The sequence below is a fragment of the Cupressus sempervirens genome, chromosome 7 (genome assembly GCF_028749045.1).
Source record: "Cupressus sempervirens isolate cs-2001-9-10 chromosome 7, ASM2874904v1, whole genome shotgun sequence".
Lineage (NCBI taxonomy): Eukaryota > Viridiplantae > Streptophyta > Pinopsida > Cupressales > Cupressaceae > Cupressus > Cupressus sempervirens.
The window spans coordinates 765281253-765304842 of NC_143124.1; the positions used below are offsets into that span (position 1 = coordinate 765281253).

The 23590-nt window shown below is 32.9% G+C and overlaps 1 pseudogene; it reads right to left on the reverse strand.

Annotated features, from left to right (window-relative positions):
• Nucleotides 1-6318: 6318 nt before the first annotated feature.
• LOC149549544 (uncharacterized) lies at nt 6319-23300 on the reverse strand (annotated as a pseudogene).
• Nucleotides 23301-23590: the final 290 nt, after the last annotated feature.

Here is a 23590-nt window from a genome sequence, read left to right on the forward strand (position 1 = left end):
TAATTTAGTATACACCAAGACTCATCATTTTACATTGATAAGAAATAAGGTACTTTGAGGCTATCCTTGCTAATGGAGTTTATTCAACCTGCTATATTTATCATCCAATATTTCATATGTGAGGAACATTAGAAATACCTACGTTCTATACATTTGAAAATGTTGGCTGACCTATGACATGATTACAAATAGGTAAACACTTAAAATTTGTTGTTTAACATTACTAAGAAGCAAGCTTCTCTAGTGTAGTCAAGAAGGGGTTAGTCTATCTCTCACCATGGTCTAATAAAAGTAATTTTATAAAGAGAATTAAATAAGCAAGAAATTAGGTCAGTGGAGGAGTTCTTGCAATTAAAATATGTAGATCCTAGGTTGGTTAGCCCTAGAGGTTAGGGTTTAGGATAAAGGGAAAGAACATCCACAAGTTTTTGTAAAATCATCCCTAGAATTGAAATGCTCTTGAATCCACTCTATCTAGTCATTGACCAACTAAGAAGAGGATTTACAAGATTGAACCCTCCATTGTTAGCAAAATGAATAGTAGAAATGTAGAATTTTTTTAATTCTCCTAATGCCTCGTCATTTGTCAAAAATAGGTCTTTAACTGAGAAAGACAAAGGTAAAATTTTGGAACCTAAAGTAGAAAGGCTAGAACAACCATATGAGGAAAGTAACCTTAATTAACTCTTGCACTCTCAAGAGGAGAAAGATCTAAAAAAACATCCTAAAGAACCTATGGTAGAAACACCTATAAGAAGGATGAAATGAAAGAATCCTCCATGCTTGTTGACACCACCCATAAGGTAAAGTGTGAGACTCACTGAGAGTATGGTTCTAGAAGCCTCTATTCCCATAGTTACCCTTGAAGTGTCTAAAAGTGAAAAGGAGTCCTCTCCAGAGAAAAAATTATTGTAAACTGAAGCTAGTGAAACTTAGAGAAAAACTAAAATCTACAATTGGAAGCTGAGTGTAGTGTTGATTATGTGCTTATTGATAATGATAAAGAATTTGGTGAGCTTGAAATGTCTAAGAAATTTGAGAAAATCCTGCTATGGAAGATATTAGTAAAAATTCTCTAGAATTTCTTTCAGAGTATTATCTATATTTTAGACCTGAAATTGTTAAAGAAGTATTAGAAAAATTGGACCAGGAAGGCTCAGATACATTAGTTGTAGAAGCCATAGCATCTAATAAGGAAGAAAAGGAGGAAACAACTACTGTCATAAGAAAAAAATATTCCTCCACACTATAGAGTGTTAACAAAACTCACCAATTAGTACTTGAATGGATAGACCTCTTTAATCATGAGTCATTGCCACCACTAGACTTGTCTATACCATTGTCTACAAGAATTAATGTGTTTCAACAACTATTATGGGAAAGAGCTCAATGGAATTTTGAGAAAGAAAAATTAAAGTATGTTATTGATGAGAAAAATTTCCAATTGAAACAAAGTTTGGATTAGAATGAAGTTTTAAAAAGAAGAATTGAGAAAAATACAGGATTGATTCTTGAATTAATGGAATGTAGGTCACCATTGCCCATATATACTTTGTTTCTTAAAGATAAATTTACAAATTATATATCAACTCAAATTGTGGAAGGTCTTAACCCCTCTATCTCTACCCTACATAATTTTTATGATACATTTCGATCCATTCCTATGGCTTTGAAAAATTTACTATGTGAATTGTGTCTTCACAATCTGGTAGTGCCTAATGACACTGAATTGAACCCAGTCTTATATGTAAGAGATGTATAATTAAGGGTAGAAATGTAATCTATATAGAATGAAATAAGCAAAGAACATCAAGTTTCATTGTATAGGGAGAATGATATGACAACACCCTTGTTCATGAGACTAGAAGTTCAACATTCTACATAGACATATTTGGTTTGAATACCCATTTTGGGCAATCTTGTAGGACTTGGTAAGGTGAGTACAGTTAGAGATCAAGACTTTACACACTAGGAACAACATAGTTATCTCAGAATGTTAAGACAAAAATTGTTGCCTCAAGGTAGCAATGGGTTAGAATGCTAGATGATTTAAAAATAAGAGAACCACATTCTCTACAAAACTTGACTCTTGCTACAATTAAGATTCCTTGGTATATCAACTTGGGGCAAAATTAGTGTAAACATTGGTTACCATTAAGATATCATCCCCCAATTTTCTTGTAGCCACTACTAGCAACAAATGACAATGTAGAAGATGATGAAATGAATACTAATGTTTGGTGTTGGAAGAGGGTCAAGAAAAATTATGGCTACTTTGATTATGTGAAGAATGAGGCAGTTGAAAGGACACCTAGTGACTAGGGATTGCGGGCCCAGATCTAAAATTGCATGATTATTGGAGACCAACAAATGATCAGTTGGGGGGAATGATGAGCCTCTAAAAGGCCATTATTTTGAGAACCTTTTGTCTTTTTTTTAGACAATTACCTTGCAAGAAACATTTGATGACTCTATGGATTAAGCAAAAGAACTTATGTTTTTATCAATATATTATCTATATGTTAAGACATGAATATTAAAGTATAGATTTTTTGGATATGCTATGTTTTTTTGAATCTATGGATTTCTATGGTTTAATGAAGGAATATTGCATGCTGATAATCGTCTCCTCATCTATGCTATGTTTGGATAGGTTCCTTTTTGTAGTCGTAGAATTTGCAAGAGGGATAATTTGAACATTATACCTTTTCTAACATTAATGATGAAATTAATATATATGCATGTAGAAGTTGTTATGTTTAATTTTTTATAGGTGTTTGCCACACATATTCAAGTCAGCATTTCAATGCTAAGTCAAAACTGACCAGATTGATGAATAACCGTAACAACCAGAATATGGTGTGATTTCTGTTATGGAAGTACATGAATATATCTTCCTCAACATGATACATTCTTGGAGGAGTTAAAATGCAATTTATGATACTCCTGTTGTGAAATTTATGATCTATAATTGATCCTCATTGATGAAGTGATCATAGAAGTAGGAAGTTGTTGTCACTTTCCTTTAAATAATTTCTATTGTAACCTTCAAAGGATATTTTTCCTAGCTTTGACAAGAAGGAAGATAGATTGTTCTATTCAGCAATGTGTAATCTTGTTTTCAGAGGTAATCTCTTATTATGAATGAATGAATAAAATAAAAAGTTCAAGTTTCCACCTTTAGACTTGATTGTTTTTCTGTTCACTCATCTTAGGGGCTCGACTAGGTGAGTGAACTGCTTTGTTGGAATAAATGTTATTTCTTTGTTTGTTTCCTTGCAAAGTATAATTTTTTTGTTCCTATAGCCATTGATAATAGAATCATTGTACTATTCTTACAACATAGGTGCATAAGTTACTATTTGTAGCATTACACTAAGCTTTAAGAAAAAATATCATTTTAGTTCTTGGTTTAGTTTCCTTTAGCATTTCTTTCCTCTAGTTGTAATGACTTAAAGAGGAATTAAAGTATATACTTTGTAGTCACCCTCTCAAGCTTACGCTCCTAGGTTGACAAAATAAAGTAAAGTCAGTATGTTATTCTTAATAAATTACATGATTCTATCTAATCATAGAGTCAATATAGAATGATGTCCAATCCTTTGTTACTAAGGTATTGAGCTAACTAGCCAAATATCTTGTTTGCAGAAAATGGACTTTGGATGACTGAGATATGAGAAAAAAATGGAAGCTAGTTCCAAATAGAGAATGAAGGGGTGATAGGATTGCTGATGCATTACTAACATCAGTAAGTGATGAGCACAATTTTGATAGTCAAATGGTGATCAAGGTAAACAAAATGCTAGAAATATTACCACTATTGACAAAATCATTTGGCCACCAAAAACAAGCCAAAGAAAAGAGTCAGTGCCAAAAAAATTGGTGGCCCAAAAAGTGGTATGAGATGGAAAAAAATTCAAATCACCTTGAGTGCCAAAAATTTCCAAACAAGTAAAAAGCTACCTTGTCAAACCATCACATGTGTGGTAACAAATAATGCTAGAAAAATGCACAGTTGCCAAAAATCCCACCACCTCTCCTCCAATGCATTAAAGCTAAGTATTGATTGGCCCATGAAGTATGGTGGAATCAAAAAAATCTCGAAGGCTTTTCATAGTGGTAAACAGAAGGAACCACTTGGATAGAGGTGGTCCCAAAGATAGATCCAAAAATCATACATGATAATCTTGTGCACTATTAACATAAATGCCAAAAAAGAATGGGCAGCCACCAAAGTGTGTTTCAAAAAAATGCATGCATGTTGAAACTTTCACCCAAGACCTAAGTATAGGGCACAAAATCTAGTGGTAGAGAGGTTGTCAACACACTGAAAAATTGATTGATGCTTGAAAAATCACCCTCTTCTACCAAAAAAATTAGGCCAACAAACCTCCACAAAAAAGTGGTTGACATGGGCACTAGCTGAATGTCAACCCACCCTCCATGCATGTCCCACAAGATGAGCTTACGGTCCCAAAAAATTCTACCACTAATTGGGTCTATGACTGGCTCACATGGCCAAAGACCTAGTTGATGTTGACGAGATTCCAAAGCAAAGATCCATATACATACCAAGTCCGGGTACCCTCCACCAAAAACAAAACATGGGCCAATAAAATGCATTGACATAAAATGATATGCCTTCATAAACTACTAAATAAAGTGGTAAACTATCATTGATCTAAAAGGTTGCCAGTCAAAGTGTCAAAAAAGCTCCTAAATAATCTGCTCGCCCCATGCATTCCCACAAAATAGCTCATACCCAATAAACCTTCTCATCTCCAAATCAAATCAGCTCCCCAATCAAAGCTTTAATGGTTATGTGAGTTGTAGAGTGTTGATTTCATGATGCTATGCCCAAGATAAATGACCCATAGGGGTACGTAGTCTCTAAAATAATAATGCATTTAATCATACCATAATCAAGCACAAAGAACATACATTTTAATAAAGAACATGTAATAAATATTTATGATACATTTTTAAAAGATAAAAAATCATGACCTTATGATGTATGCCCAATTCAATATAGCCTAGGTGCAAAAAAATTTTGCCTCATATTTCAACAGTGTTGAAACTAGAACTGTTTATATGGAAATGGGGGTTTTTTAGAACTCCGAGCTCAATCATGATGTCTGTTCTGGCTCAAAGTGCTCCAAAAACTAGTTCCCCCAGAGCCAATACAAAATACTTATGAAAACTAAAACACTCGAAAAGAGAAAACTCAGATTTGAAAACTAATGCCAAATCTCTCACAAAAAAAGCAAGGGAATCAAAATCTGAAGCTTTGATACCATGTTGAAGTTGATGAAAGATCAACCCCACAGCTCCCAAGAATCACCTACATGTAAGCACCTTTCACAAAAATAAATAGGCAAAAGCTATAGAGGCTGGAATTCCTAGATCCATCGATGAGACATCCTTACTAAGAAAAAAGATAAATTGTTGTAATCAAAAGTGAAACAATGTTATAATTACAACGAGAGATTGTTCTTATAAAGGAGATCAAAACTCTAATAGGTAACTAATCTAGGTTGCATGATAGTAATTAATAAAAGAGTTAATTATTATATGCCTAAAGTTTAGCTTAAGTAAACTAGAGATAATAAGTGACATAATAATTAAATCAATTTTATTTAATTAATAAGAAAAAACTTTATTAAGTTCTAACAACATATTTACATATATCAAACATATATTAGTGATAGAATTATAATCTTAATATTTCTTAAATATATGCTATGTTATTTTGGTGATAATGTTTGATTAAATAATTTTAGAGATACTCCCTTGTTATTTTAGTATTAATATTTACAATCATAATTACAATAAATAATTACTACTATTTTTATTTTAAAAGGATAACACCAATATTATTTTATCTTCACTTTAAGGCATGTGCAAGATATTTTTTTTTCTCTATTAGGATATCTTTAATCCTCAATAACACACATATTCTTGAATAATACAAAAAATTGACTTGAAATATTCAAACAATTCATTTATTGAATGCATATTCTAAGAATTAGTTGAAAATTTTGTTTTACCTAAATACAAAAAATTACTATAAAAACATATTTATGAAAATACTAAATTGAGTATTTGTACTTCTATGTTGAATACAAATACCTAACATTTTAATTTAAAATTTCAAACCATAAAAATTGTACTTGTATTTTATTGATGACCTAGTCATAAAATTATAATAAAAGTAGTGAGTTAACTTTGAATTTAGTTACTATTGTAAAAGACATCAAATTTGTCTACTTATAATACAATTACAAGGTGTTACAATGAGAGTATTTGAGGACAATGATTTTACAATTTTATACATGTCACCAAGATTCCAAAAACTCCCCAAAATCCAATGGAAACATTTGTCATCCACTCTATATACCAATTCCATGGAATTTCCCCTCTCTCATTAGCCTCATTCTCAAGAAGAGGGGTTTGTATGCTATAATTTGGCATCTCTCCACATCTACATGATTTATTATTAGCTGGGAATCCACAAAGATCATAGTTCCCAATGAAATATGTCGAATTGAATGTATTGAATTGTCTTCCTTTTGGTATTCTTCCACAAAGATTATTATTGGCTACAATGAAAAAACTAAAATAGGAAACTTGTAAAATTTCATTTGGAATCCTTCCATTTAGTTTATTATTTAAAAGCTTAAGTGACTCAAACTCTGCAAGTAATCCAAATCTATTTGGAATCTCTACTATAAGACTATTGTTTGATATGTTCAATGTGTGAAGACTTTTAAGATTCCCCATTATTGATGGAATGTTTCCTAGTAGATTATTTATAGATAGATCAATACAAGTTATAAGTTACATCACTTAACTCAAGTACACCATTTCCAATCCTTTTTCGAACAATTGAATGTCTTCTTTGTAATAGTAAGATCCACCTTCACTATCATGTGAGTTTCCCATTGTAGAATTCCTCATACTTTTCAATGTTTATAATTGTTGTGGGATGTAACCTATCAAATAATTTTGTGAAAAATCCAAAACATGGAGACTTGATAGATTGCTTAATTGATGTGGGATGTTTACTTCAAACTTGTTATACCCCTTGAAACAAGTATCATCAATTCATAGAATTGACCTAACCAAGATGGTATCTTCCTAGGAAAATGATTATTTGCTAAATCTAAAATTTGTAAGCTAGAAGAGTTCTTAAGGCTTGACAAAAAGTTTACCTTTAACATATTTTCCTTGAGGTGTAATGAACTGAGTCCAATTATTATTCCCATATGATATGGTATATCTCTCGTTAATCTAGTATAAACTAGAAAAATTAATTATGTTTGATGATATTTTATCAGAAAATTTATTATTTGAGAGATCTAAAACATCTACATATTGTAGAAGGAAAATTCAAGAAGTTATATTACCATGTAGAGATCATTTCTCAAAGTGACAAAAACTAAATGTATACTAGAATATTTCTAGTACATGCACTAATATAAATCCTATAAATCTATTCTGAGACAAATCCAATAGCTCCATCCTTGGTGATGAAATTGTAACATATTACTATGCAAATTAACACTCTACAAACCTTTTTGCAATCAAGCATGAAGGAACATGTCATTGCAAGTTATTATGTGACAAGTTAAGGGTAAAAGTACAAAGTTGTGTTACCTTTCAAGCTAACTAATCAAAATAATTGAATATTAGTATTTCTATCTATAAATTAACTTTGTTCAAACATATTATCTAGATAAATTCATTCTAGCTAAGTTATAGATGGCCTCACACTTTTCCAATTAGAAATCTCTATTAAAGGAATGATTTATACTAGTTTGTATCCAAATACTAAAGAAAGAAAATTATTTTAGAAAAGTGGTGTTTCAATAACTCTTACTATTTTTTATGATATTTTTCTAATGACATATAAACACCATTTTATAGAGCTTGGAGTTAAGAATATTTTCATATAGAATTTATAGTGTTTTAATTAGATATAGTAGATATTATAATTAAAAAATTCTACAAGGAAGTATTTTAATACTCGAGAAGATGTCAAACTTGAGAAAGAAAAAAATTATTAAAACATATCAATTTAAAAAAAAAATTATATGATGTTCTAGAGGAGAAAATCCTCTTCTAGAATGTCTAGTATTTCTCCTAGTTAGAATAAATTTGTTTTAAAAAATGTGGTGGGATATGAAAACTATCAAATTCAGGTGAGTTGAAATTTGAATCATTATAAAAGAGAAAATATAAAAACAAAGCCAATTTTTATTTTGGATTTTTCTACCTATATACGTTATCTATAACATAGTGTGATATTTATAGGAAATAAGTTTATTTCCATATAGTCTTGTGGTGGGAACTAGACCCTTGGTTTTCAACATTTTTCAACAGCTACAAAATTTTCTATAAAATTTTGAAAAATATATCAATTCTTATTCAAAATAATTATTAAAATTTATAATCCTCAAATTCATTTATTTCTATAGATTTCATTAGTTCACTTCATTTCCAAATTCAAAATAGTAATACCTATTTTATGTCATTAAAGGTGAGCAATTATGCTTTTTTTAGTCTTTTCCATTACAAAAGGGTGACACAGGTTTGTGCTCTTACCCTTAAAATGTTCCAAATGAAGCACCCCTGACCAATATGAAATATTTCCATATAGACCATTAGGGAGAGATCCAAATTATACAATCTATATTGTGTGGAAATAAATGGTGGAATTATGCCCCCAATACTACATGAGGCTAACTGTAAGGAATCAAAATAAATTGTGGGTATCCAATCTGGTTCAATTGTGATAGCCAATTGACTGTAGGATAGATCAACCTTTAAAAGACTAATCATTTTGTTAATAAAACCAAGTGAAATTTTTCCTTGAATATTGTTTGAAGGTAGGGTGATGGACATAGACTATGGAGATTTTCAATTGAAATGGAAATGTTGACATTTAGTTGATTAGAGGAAATATCTAGATACAACAAGGAGGAAAGACTTCCCAACTTATAGTGTATATTTACAATTAGAATATCAGAGGATAGGTCTAATTCTACCAAAGAAGAAATATTAACTAGCTCTAAAGATATATTTCCACTCATGAAATTCAAAGAAAGATTCAAGTTCACCAAAGAGGGAATGTTGTTGAACTTAGAGGCACGTTTCTGCTAAACGTGTTTTCAAAAATGTATAAATTAGCCAAACATTGAATTTGACCAAGTGATGGTGGAATATCTTTGTTCAATGAATTATCATAAAATAATAATTGTTGTAGTACTAAGATATTTCCAATTGAATGAGAAATGGGGCCTTCCATATTTTTCACATGTGTCAAATCAAGGTAAATGACAGAACATGCATAGAGTTGAGATGATTCCTCACATAATATTTGACTTATATTACCATAGATTAATTTTTCTCCCCCTAACATAAGCTCTTTTAGAGAAGGCATGCAAGAGATACTCAAGAGAAATGAACAATTTAATAATGGAATTCCAAACAACCAAAGTGAAACCAAAGTAGTCACATTTCCTAACCACAATGGTATTGGTTCTTCAAAGTTATTGCAACCCAAGTGAAGGTGGGTAAGGAATGATAGGTTTTGGATAGAGTTGAGAATGTTCCCTAGAAGCTTACATTTGAAATAGTGTAGTTGTTGGAGATTTATTATATGAGAAAGAGGTGCTTCCAATTTCTTTCCTATCATATTCAACACTATTCCACTAAGGGACAAGTATTTCAATTTCTACAACTTTTCTCTCCACTCCTAACTAGCACTACATATATCACAAGAAAAAACATCTATTCCAAAATCATACTCCTCTAAGATATATAGGTCCAAAAATTTTAGCTAAGAGAGATTCCCCAATTCATAGGTAATTGTGTCATTTAACCCAGTGAAGGACAAGTTGAGATACTCTAAGTTGTGCAAGGAAGAAAAATGCTCTAATATTTTACCTTCAAACCCATTGGAGCTCAAATATAGATGTCTCAATTCTTGCAAGAAAAATAAACCTACACATGTAAACAACATTGATAAGTACTCAAATTCCTATAAGAGAAGTCTTGAATTATGAAACTTGATAGGTTGCTTCATTAAAAATACCTTTTGGAACTATATCATTGAACCTATTCTTGCACAAATTGTTGGGATATGAAGTCCAAGTGTCCTTGTGTCTGTGCATCTTTTGTGGCTATTTGATTGAAGGCTATATATAAATGTGTAAATAGAGATAGATTATCATGCACTATGCATGGATTATTGATTAATACATTGATTTCTTGTTTGAGTGTGGACATAGCCACAACTGTGGTGAACCACAATAAATAATTGTGTTATTATCTTCCATCTTCTTTACTCTATTTTTGTTTTCCATTTCTCTTCTCATTTTATTATTTAGAATTAGTATCAAAGATATTTTTGGCTTGATTGGAGATGAAAGAAGATGACGATGTTGATTTTATCATTGAAGAATTTCTTGAAAATTTTGATTGTGCTAAAGATGAGGATGTCTATTTTATCATTGAAGAATTTTTTGAATATTTGGATTGCATTGAAGATGAGGATGTTGAAGAAAGTGACGATCAAGTTGAGATTGAACAGGAAGATGTTGAAGAAAGTGAGGATGAAATTGATGAAGTTAATTATTTTTATAGCTGAGGAGGAGTGCCAGGAAGAAAGATTATATGAGATTGAAGGAAGAAAATTTCTTATTAATAGACAAGCTATTTTTTATGCACCATAAGTTGGAGGTTTTGTGTTGCATATTAACTATTGAGAAAGAGAACTTTGAAAAAGTGTGGGGTTTTTGGAAAAAAATTGTTTTAGGAAGAAGAGGATAGTGGGAAAAGAAATTCAAAGGACATTTGTTTTTCAAAAATGTATGACTTGCAAAGAGAGAAGTTTCCTCTTAGTGAAAATAAATCACAAGAAAATTTTGTGTGCCTAGCAATTGAAGAACTAAGGAGTGGGAGATTATATGGGTCAAAAAGGTAGGTGAGAGCTAGGAGCTCAAAGTTGTGCATGATCCAAAATCCTTTAACATGTTAGACAATAAAGATCTGATGATTTATTATTGTGATTTGTAGAAATAGAAGCAGAATGGAATACATTGATTGCAAGTTCCTCTCCAACACCTCAGACATATAATTGGGATATGATTAACATTCAACATGTACATCAATTATCCATTTAGTCATTAGAAGATATTGACAAAGATATTGTTGCCTCACTTTTTACCATGTACTAATTTTTCAAAGTGGAGATTAACTTGTATTGCATTTAGTTTAGTCGAGTCATTTGACCCTTTTCTTCCTCAAGTGATAAGTATCTCCATCGGGTTTTTCATCTTTTCCCTTCTCTCACATTGTATGGTTGGGTGGGTTTTGTTTGTCATCATGAGTCTTTGGGGTACTTTAGGACCCTGCTCGATGGAGATTCTTAAATTATGTTACTTTAGATGAACTTACTTATAGGTTTTATTGTTCTGAACATATAGAAAATTAAACTAGTGGAAAATCCAGTTTTGTCTTCTCCTTGGTGGGCTTTTGCACCTCGAAGGTGAAACTCCATTGAGATTCACAAATGCAATTTTCAAGCTTAAATGAAAAGAAGTGAATTATGTTATGGATAGATCATTCAAGTGTTGCCATATTTTCGCTACGGGAATCTTTCAAAACTCACTAGGATGATTAAAAAGGGAATCGACAAAAAACTTAGAAATAGCTTCTCCTCGATGGGTTTTGAACCAAGAAGTCAATTTTTCAAAAGAGAATTTTTGAAAGAATAAAGTGAGTCAGTGGGTCCCACCTTTCACTTGCGAAGCCAATTTTATATTTTCTAAAGGCTTAAAGTAAAGTGATTAGGGAAGAGATGGTAAAATGAGGGCAAAAGTGGAAAAGTTGAAATCATCTTCTCCTTTATGGAGTTTCTTCCCTTGAAGGCAGTTTTCTACATCCAACAAAAATTCACTCTTGCAAGCATGGTTATTTGACAAATTGATTATAGGAGGCTAAAAAAGGATAAGGGAAGCATGTTGATCACTTTGAGGAAAGTATTCTATTCAAAATCTAGCTGAGTGGATTTTTACTCACAGAGTACTCCGTTCTTAATTCTCCACAGCTTGGTGAAAAATGGGAAAGTAAAACTGTAAAAAGGGAAAGTAACCATTGGACCAATGGACATAGCAAAAAGACAAGAAAGAATCTGTTGTAACCTCCAAATTTACTAATCTAATGGATTTATCATTTAATTCATTTGTGGATCTTAAAGATTAACAAGTGGATTGGAGTTTGTATATAGAGATGAACATAACAAATTTTCAAACTACTGCTTACTTATTTAAATTGTTATGTTGTTAAGTTGACTATTAATTCCAAAATCCCCATAGTTACAAAGTTCTACTCTCTATCCTATTTTGAGTTTTAAAATTTCCAATTTATCTCTACCTCAGTCAAGATGGCAACAAGATTTGTATGATTTGATGGATTGGGTGGAATCAAGTCTACATGGTAGAATATCACAGACACTTCAATCCATTTCTTTGACATGCAATATTTCTAGAGAAGGTTGAGGATGGAACCAATCCATCCCATAATAGAGAAACTCTAAAGAAGTGGGCTGGTAGAAGCAGTAAGATTTCTCATAGCAGTACAAGCCCTAGAGCTAATTATTGAATGTATCAATCACTATAACCTAGATACATAGCAAATCTTACTGCCTGATCAAATGGTGTTAATCTCAATTGATAGGAAAGCAATAGTCAACTGTTTGTGGATTTCAAAAAGAGAGGAGTTCTCTAAATTAACAATTAGAGGAGTTATGTTTGAATTCTCTCTGAAGAAGATGGTGTGGCAAAAGGAGATCATGCATTCTTGGTTCCAAAAGCCAAGGGGAGCTAAACGTAAAGTTCCTAAAACCCTTTTTGGCACTAATCTCAAGCCTGAGATCGTGGACATTCTAGTTCTTCTACATCAATTGAAAGGTGAGCTCGAAGCCCTTAATTTTGTAGAACCATACTTCTTTTTGGTGCAAGTTATTTGCTAGGATACACAATATGTTGACTGGGCATATGAGATAAGTGAGCATCTATCTAGAGTTCTTAGTCTAGCCAAGTTCTAAAATTCATTTTATATGTCTTCTTTCTTGATATATATGTTGGCTTCCCTACAATTATGGCTAGGCCTTCCCAGAATAGAGAATTTTCTAGATGATGTAAAGAGTCATGAGTTTTACCCATGCTTGTAGTTATAGAATAGTTATGCAGAGTATAACAGAGTTAATGATGCATTTACAATGAGGCTTTATAGGGAACTCCAAGGGTGTTTAGAGAGGAGATTCAACCCAGAAGCAATGGTGGCCATCAGTCAGTTTGGTAGTTATTTCATCCAATTCTCATCCTTTTTCATATTTGCATCTTGTAGCTTTTGATGGATTTCCCCTAAAGCTACCCAGATATCTAGAAGACATGATCGTGCTCATTGATATTGTGAGACAAGAAATCCAAGTGAATGTGCTGAGTGCTAGTTTGAAGAAAAAGGGATACAAACTTCCCATAAAAGTTGGGGCATATAGTTGTGAGTCTTGATCAGATGCCAAAAACATGCTCAAGGCATTCAAGAACAAGTTCAAATTAGAAGAATATGAAGTGGCGAAACCTATGTTTGACCCAAATGGGTATGCCAAAGATGTGCTTCAATTTGGAAGCATGATTAAGCATGCTACTACTCTGGAAGATTATTGGGTGGATTATAAAAATGAGTTGCAAAGCCAAGATTGGGCTTTTGCTATATTGACAATAGAACAAATAAAGACATATCACATTAACTTAGATGTGGAAGGGCTAGAAGATGATTGAAAAAAAATGTATCATAATACATATTTGACCAAATTGAGAAATACTCCAATAAGTTCTGAGCCATATGTTGATGTGGAAGAAGACCTTGATGTTATGATGGCTCGAATTGTCAACAGAACTAGAAAATGGGTTGAGTGGACAGCCAAAAAGGGCCAGAGTAGGAGCAAGACTACTCAAGCTTCTCCAACCATTGCTACTCCCACTTCTTCTCAAAGTGCCACGCCTAGTGTTACAACTTTGGCTGCTCAAGGACCTGCTCAATTTGTAGGATGAGGTGACCAACCCCTAGAGAAGAACATCTTAATAGCTCCAACTTTCCAAATCAGTCCTCTACCAGTTATTGGAGCCCAAGCTAGCACCAAAGAAAAGAGGATTGAAGAGCCAAAAGATGGTGTTACTACTCTAGTTTCACCCCCTCATGTTACTGCTACTCCATCTCCTCATCATAGCCCTGGTCCATCTGCAAGTGCTCCCCTTTGGAAGCCAACTAGTTCCCCCATTCAAATAGTAGAGATTAGGGATGAACAGAGTAGTACCAGCTAGTCCGCTAAATCTAACGAGGCTACAAAGAAAACTCAAGAGCAAGAGGAAGCCTCGAGTTCTTCTAGGCTTTTGTTTCAAGATCCTAAGAATCCTTCTTCTAGAACTTCAGTGCCAGTAACTCTAGTAAAGAAGAAGATGTTCAGTATAGAGTCACTTGGGGCTACTTCTAAAGTGATTAGTATAGAATCATAGCTAGAAGACACCTTAGAAAGGAGGAGAAAGAGGAAAGAGGAAAGAGTAATGAGGTGATAGAAGAACAACTGGAGAGCCTCAAATTGTTAAAAATCAAGATGAAGGTCGAGATTGAAGAATTGAAAATATTTATCAGTCATCTAGTCATTCCATTGGCAACCATTACTGGTGTGCTTGCTACTAAGAACCCCACAGTAAGAGAAGTGAAAGCTTTCATCTCATATCTTTAGAAAGATAGGCATTTTTGTCAGATCAAAAGGGAATGGATTGAGAAACTCAATGTATATGGAATTGCTCAGATCGATCAAATTGGAAATGTTATCCTTCAATTGGAAACTGAGAAGGATAATATCATATCTAATTGCAACATCTTGGCCACAGAGAAGGCAAGGTGTGATGAATGTATTTCTCTCCTAAAAATGGTCATCCAAATGAAGGCAAAAGAGGTAGTTGAAGAAAAGATTTTGAAGAAAGGGATTGAGCCTCTGTTCAAATGACTTCAAAGTATGCAATTTAAGTTGGAGATGATTCAAGAGGCTGAAGAGGGACTCAAAGAAATAGGGGAAAAAGTGAGGAAGACCCAAGAAAAACAATTTGAACTCATGCAAGGATTACACATTGACCCACAAACCAGTGGGCAAGAGAAAGCTCTCATTGGGGTACAAGTAATGAAGAACAATTTCTCCACATACTTGAGTAATCTATCTGGAATGACTTCAAGCAATCAAAATAGAGTGCTAGAGTTGCAGACCCTTGGTGGATACATACATGTGGCTGCTAGAGAATTGACAAGTCAGCTAAATGCAATGAAGGAGTTGGCTCAAGAGCATTTTAATTGGCTCTTAAGATTCACTAATGTACATGTGCCTAGTCACGAAGAAATGATTCCAATTATAGTAGCTGCTAAGACACATAGAGTGAAAACTGAAAAGGGAAAGAAGTCTAAGTGATTTAGTTGACACTCCCTTTTCATTTTCTGATGTAAATTTTGCAAATTTTGTAAATTTTGTAATATGAAAAATTGGCATCTTGCCATTTTTCATCCTCAAAAGATGAACCAATTAAAATTCCTATTGTAACGGTCATCTCTCAACTCTATATGTACAAAGTTGAACGATTAATGAAAGGTCAAAATTTTTTTTGTGTGAGGTACTTTTTGTTGTAGAGACAATTGAGAGTATTTAATATCAATTATTTTCTATTCCATAGGATTAGAAGTTAGTATTTTCCTCATATGATTTGAATTGGAACAAGGAAGAAATAGAGTTTTACTTCCCCTGTTTGTAATATAATGAATGAATTAGATAAGTATTGTTATTGTTCATTTGAAGAGGAATCCTTAGTATGATTAATTCATAGTTCAAGTTTAGATTCAAATTCTCATAGTTTAATTTTTAGAAATTTTTATGAATTCATAAGATTTGTGGATGCATAAAATCGATTAGCTATTTTAGAATTCAAACCTACCTAAGTTAGGTCTTGTCTAAGTCTAACTTGGTTACACCTCTGCTGTTCTTGGGTTAAGAAAACATCCTCATTAGATATTAGGAACAAACATAATTCACTAAAAATCTATCATATGGAGCTATACCTATCAATTTAGAGAAAATACTTTCATTTATGGATGGCTTCTCAACTGTTGTATTTAGATATTGTTCTAGAAACTTGGGATTTAAAGAGTAAAAACAAAAAGAACAAATCTGTTCACCAACAGATATCACACAAGAGATTTGGTAGCAGAATGAATTTATGCATGACACTCCATAGGAAATGGTGAAAGTATCATTTTATCTGGGAAAAATGAAGGTCTATTTGATAAAGTAATTTGAATCTTTACACAGCTAAAGGATGTGGCTCATAGCCATGATGGAGACTATTTATATACTATGGCAAGGACTTGTGAAAAGGGGATTACAGAACATGTGAAAAAAGAGTTTCTTCATTCTCTCATGAACATACAGACTATGATCTTCCTCCACTACAATCAACATGCTCAAACTCAGCATATATGCCCTTTCTCACCACAAAATATATCACAGGTATCTGTAAATGTTAGCAAAGGAATTCTAAACAATAATAGTTTTGGACTATTTACAGCTTCAATCCATGGCCCTTCACATTCTCCATCATTAATACAAAATACTACAATTAGACAACTTTACCATGGGGAAAATTTCAAGATTGAGGATAGTCATAGGAGGTCAATAGACATGAAAAAAACACCATTTTTTAGATGCCAGTTTGGGGATTCAAATTCACTTAATATTTTCCCCCATGATGATGGTGAAGTGCATAAGATGAAAGGTATTTTCCCACAGTCTGTAGACCATGTTGAGAATCATTTGTATCCTAAATTGGGAACGCACGCAATTGGAAATTCTAATGAATCACTCCACAATGAGAATATTCCTCACATTCCTATGTGCTCTACTACACATCAATGCATATTGGTCTACTTAAAAATCAGAAATTAAGAAGAATATTTTTTATTCTTGTATTCACATAAAACTATGTAGGTACATATGTAGCTATGTGCCATATGCATACAACTTCAAGAAAGGAAAGAATCAATTTAGGAAATAATTAGTTTAGACAAAAATCAAGTTTAGGAAAGAATCAATCCAATATTAGAAACAATCTAATATTGGAATCGTCCCCTTCAAGGTGGTGCAGAGATATCCCACATGCCCAACTTGCCCAAAAACTTCAAGAACACTCAACTTGAAACTACTTTGGTAAGAATATCAACTAGCTAATCCTCTGATTGAATCTTAAGCAGCTCTATGATCTTCTCATCCAACTTCTCCTCATAAATAATCTATCTACCTCCACATGCTTTCTATGATCATGCTGAACCAAATTATGAGCAATATCACATGTTTCTCTATTGTCAATATAGTTGAATTTTTCACCTAGGTAAATAGCCCAAATCTCTCAGCAGAAGTCTTAGCCACAACGCTTCACATACTCCAAGTGCCATACCTCTAAATTTTGCCTTCGCACTTGATTGTGCAACAAAATTTTGGTTTTTTCTTCTCCATGCAATGAGATTACCTCCTACAAAGGTGAAATAACCTAAAGTACAATGCCTATCATCTACTACTCCAGCCCAGTCAGCATTAGTATATGCATCCACACTTTGATAGTCCTCATTTTTAGTAAATAAAACTCCTTTTCCAGGAGCAAACTTTTGATACCTCAAAATGCACATAATTGTATTGATATGTTGCTCTCTAGGATTATGCATAAATTTTCTAACAACACTCAATACATAGGCAAGGTCTGGCCTTCTGTGTACTAAGTACATCAATCTTCCTACGAGTCTATGGTATCTTCCTTTATCAACTAGTGCCTGATTAGAATCAATACATAACTTTAATCCTTCTTCCATGGGTGTATCAACAGGTTGACATGTTGACATACTAGTTTCTCATAACAAGTTTAAGGCATACTTTCTTTGAGATACAAAGATACCTTTATCGGATTGTGACACTCTGATCCGAAAGAAATATTTCAAGGGACCGAGGTCTTTCATTTTGAATTCTCTGAACAAGTAATCCTATAGTGCCCTCCTTTCTTCAAGATGATTTCTTATAACTATCATGTCATCCACATACACAATAACTATAGTGAGCTTACCTTGTTGATTCTTTATGAATAAAGTGTGGTCTAAATTTCTTGGATAGTAACCAAAGGCTTTCATTGAGTTTGTGAATCTTCTAAACTATTCCATCTGAGATTGTTTTGACCCATATAGTGACTTCTTCAATCTGCACACCTTTGAACTATGTATTTCTAGTATCATGCAGCCAAGTGGGAGTTCCATGTAGACTTATTTGGACAACTCTCCATGTAGAAAGGTGTTCTTCACATCAAACTATTGTAATGGCTAACCCAAGTTCACAACTAGAGAAAACAAGACTCATACTATATTGATTTTATCTACAAGTGTAAATGTCTTTGTATGATTGATCCCATTGGTTTAGGTGTACCCTTTTTCCACCAGTCTCACCTTAAAGAATTCAATTGTACCATCCACTTTGTACCTAATAGTATAAACTAACTGACATACAACTGGTTTCTTTCCTAGTGGATGGTCAATAATTTCTCAGGTATTATTTTCCTTTATTGATTTCATCTCCTCATTCATAGCAGCTTTCCACCTTAGATTAGCTAACGCTTCATGCATATTGTTAGGAATAGATATAGTAGATAATTTATTTACAAATTAATGATTTAATTCTAAGAAACAATGGTTAGACACATAATGACTCATAGGATATTTAACTTTACAAGAAATTTTGGGTTCATATGTTGATTTAGGGGTACCTCTGGTGAGACTCTAAGGTAGTTGTTTTCTAGATTTTTTAGGAACATCCTTGGTAAGAAATTGGTGTGGTGCGAGGGACTCAGATGGAATGGACCCACAACTTTAGTTTCTAGGTGTTCATCACTACTTTGATCTAAAGTTTCACCTACTTCTTTATTAATAGGTTTAGAGAGCTCCCCTTTCTTCAAAGATGTCCAAGCTACTGGCATCTTCAAAGATATGAACATTGACATCTTCAAAGGTGTTATCCACATCTTCAGATATATCCAAAATACCTATATCTTCAAAGATGTGAACATCCACATCTTTAGAGATGTGATTATCATAGTCTAGAGTCTTAATTTCCTTATGGTACTCTACTTGAAGTTCAAGCTTAGAGGAAAAATAAATTGAGTCTTCATGAAAAACTACATCCAATGTAATAAAAATTCATTTGGAAGGAAGGTGATAGAATCAATACACCTTTTGATAAGAAGCATATCCTAGAAAGACACGTTGTAGCACTTGAGGTGATAACTTGTTGAGCTAATGCTTATGGAGGTATAAAAAAGCTCCATAACCAAAGATGTGAGGAGGTAAATTTGGGACATTTGGAGTGAAAACCACCTTAGTGAGAGCCTAGGATGGTGTCTAGAAATCAATAGTGTTGGAGTGTACCCATTTTATTAAATATGCTATAGAGGTAAGTGCTTCACCCAAATAAAATAATGGCATATGGGCTTCTATCAGAGAAGCATGGACAACCTCCAATAAGTGACATTTTTTTCTCTCTGCTACCCCATTCTACTAAGGTGTATTGGAACAAGTAGTTTGATGAATAGTTTCATGTGCTTCCAGATACTACTAAAGTTTTGAACTAAAATATTCACCTCCATTGTCACTAGGAAGAACTTGAACTTGTGAATTGTACTAAGTACAAATCATGTTATAAAATTTTTGAAATAACAAGTTCACATCACTTTTAGACTTCATTAAGCACACCCAAGTCATCTGAGTATAATCATTAACAAAAGTAAGAAACCAACATGATCCACCTAATGTAGTGACTTTGGACGAACCCCGAACATCATAATGTATGATCATAAATGGAATTCTACTTTTATTCAAAGTTAATGGAAAAAAAGCATGATGGCTTTTTGCAAGTTCAAAAACTTCACATCAAAAGCTAGAAACATCAAATTTTGCAAATAAACTAGGAAATAATTTATTTAGGTAAGAAAAGAAAGCATGTTCCAAACATCAATACAATAACCAGATTTCAAATTTTTTCTTGTCCCCCTCAGAGCCATCGATCACTAGAGCTTGATGCAGCTTCTTCAAACTCTTTGACACCAAGTCTAAGCAATATATCTTCCCTTGCCTAACACCACAACCAATTGTTTTCCTCATTTGGATGTCCTTAAATGCATAGAAATTAGGCCAAAAAAATTATGACAAAAATTAAAGTAGTGGTGATTTGGGAAACTAAAAAAAATTTGTAATCCAAAGATGGAACCACTAAAACAGAATCTAGATTCAAAGTATAAGTGAGAGGTAAGGATCCTTCTCCAATAACTAGCACTAGAAAGCCATTGGGAGTAGAAACAAATTATTGTGAGGATGGTTTAAGGGATGAGACCTATCTAGAATCAAACATCATATGATCTATAGTACCGAAATCAATTATCCATGCACTATTAGAAACAAGTGTAGGCATATTTAAAGACTTACCACCATTACCTGTCACTACTGCTAATGCCAAGGTCTATCTAGCAACATTATCCTTTGTATTTGTTTCAAAAATCACTCCACTAAAGGTCTTCTTTGAATTATTCTCCCATAAATTGTGGCTATGATCCCACCATTTTGGATACCCAACAAGTTAAAAGAAGTGACTTTTGGTATGATCATTTTAATTGCAATAGGTTCATTTGTAGGTGGATTTATTAGTGACATTAGTTATATTAGGTGGGTTTTAAGTATGTTGATTCTGATTAGATTAGTTTTGAGTTACCATTGTCGAAGCTTCAGTCTTTTTTGGTTTTCCAATCATTATTGTGCATCAAATAGATTAATGGAAAACCAATGCATAAAATGCTTCTAATTTGGGAATAGGATCCTTTCTCAAAATTTCACCATGAACTTGTTCAAAGTCACCATCTAATCTAGCAAGAAGCTTATGCACCGTTTGTCACTGAACTAATTTTTGTTAAGATTCAACATCATTCTCACTTTCCATGATTACTTTATCATGATGATCCAACTCACCAAAAATCTAGTTAATTCTCCATAATACACAAAGTGTGTTTGGCCTTTTTTTTGGTAGATAAGGCCCTCTGATTCAAGACAAACAGCTGCAATTCATCTGATCCATCATAAAAGGCATTAGAAAGTGCTTTCTAAATATCTCAAGCCATGGGTAAGCAAATGTATCACTTCATAATTTCTAGGGACATAGATATCAATAGCCATCTTTTGACCTTTTTATTGTCTACATACCACTTCTCATATCCATCATCCTTCTTGGTAGGCGGTTGTGGGTTACCACAAATGAAAGGGAGTTTCTCCTTCTCAGCAATATGCATCTCCATGATTTGAGACCACAAATCATAGTTTGTTTCATTGAGTGTAATCCTTTCCTTGAACAATGAACCTTTGAATTGAATAATAATGATTTTAGATTTTCTCTCACATACTTTAAAATCTAAATCGACCATGGTTCAATGAAGGGATACAAATGATTCAAGCTTCACAGCTCTAATAACAACTTGAAAATTAGAAATCAAGAAGAATATTTTTCATTCTTGTTTTCACATAAAACTATATAGGTACATATATAGTTGTGTGCCATATGTATACAACTATAGGAAAGGAATGAATTAATTTAGAAAATAATAGTTTAGGAAATAATTAGTTTAGAAAAGAATCAAGTTTAGAAAATAATCAAATCCAATATTAGAAACAATCTAATATTGCAATAGTTCTACCATAGAACTTTGGCTAACTCCTTTCCAACTCCTCTGCGAACATTGCCATCCCATAATACTTCATGCACTAGTAGGTATAAAGTGACAAAACACTCTACATAGACTATGTGTGATAAATAGACAAACAAAAGTATTTTAGCTTGGTCAAATGGTGAAGAAAGAAATATCAATTTGCTAACTATTCAAGAATGGATAGAGACTTATGCCATGGGGGAATTAAAAAAAATTTAAGATTAAAGGTGCAGCTATTGAGCATGTGACTGTACTCATATTAGAACTTGTAGAGAAGATAAGAAAATGTACAACATATCATTTGGCTATCCTCCAGCAACATTTTCTTCTTAAATTCCAATTTCATATTGAGAGCATGTATGAGGAACATAATATCATAGAGTTAAATGATTTTATGAAGAGACTCAATACAATGGGTTCACAAAAGATGTTTTAGAAAGTGAAGAATGTTATGAGTTCTTTTCAGCACAAAGAAATGTATCCTGCAACAAAGGAAGGAGAGGATATTTTTGAGTCTAATATAATGTGGAGAAGATTCATCCAAAGTGTATTAGAACAAATTCTAGCAACCCTGAGATCTTCTCAAGGTTTAATTAAGATTTGAAATTGAAATGCAGGGAATCTCTATGCATGATTGGATGGTTGGCCTTTAGGAAGGAGATGGTTGGAAAATGAAGTCCAATAGTCATTGTGACTAATCATCTTTTGTGGCTCTTTTCTTGAAGGTGATATGTAAAGGTATAAATAGAGATAGAGTGTCATGCACTATGCATCGATTATTGATTAATACAATGATTTCCAATTTGATTGTGGAAATAGCCATAGTTGTAGTGAACCATGATAAATACCTGTGTTATTGTCTTTAATCTTCTTTATTCTATTCTTTCCATTTTGCTACTTGTTTTATTATTTACACAACTCAAGATAAGCTAAGTTGTGCAAGGAGGCCAACTAATATGGAAATTCACCTTCAAGAGAATTGAAGCTCAAATCTAGATGTCTCAATTCTTTCACGAAAAATAGACCTACATGTTAAACAACAACAAAATCTACTCAAATTAAAGTAAGGGAAAGCTTAAAGAAAAAAATATGAAAGTTTGTTTCCTTAAACATACCTTTAGGTGGAACACCACTCAAATAATTGAAGCTTAGATCTAGATGCTCCAACTATTTTAAATCGAACAAATCTCTAGCAAGTCTTCCATTAAATGGGTTACCCCAATAATCATCCACAAAACTATCCACATTATTTGGAAGATAGAGTTTGACAACATTCTCCACTCCCCTCCATTCATAGCAGTTAAAGCCTTCCCATGAATGCAATAGATGTGAAGGATGTGAGTGGTTCATGAAAGCAAGAAGAGCATCTCTTTCATGTGGTAGGCACAATATGGTATTGCCATTTATCATCTATGAATATCATGAGAATGTGATAAAATGACATTGAGGAACGATCCATTTGATTAGAGATGACAACAATCAAAATTGAACCATATTATAAAATGTCTACCACTAGAAGTAAAAATAGAAAAATAACAAAGAGAAATGGAGGTAGCTACTAAAGGTTTAATGCATATAGCTTGAACAATGGTATGAAGAGTGAGTAATGAGGAAGGGAAACTGAGATTATATAAGCATGAGACAATAGGAAATGAGTGAAGTAAAACAAGTCAATGTGATGGTGGATAAGAAAATGAGTG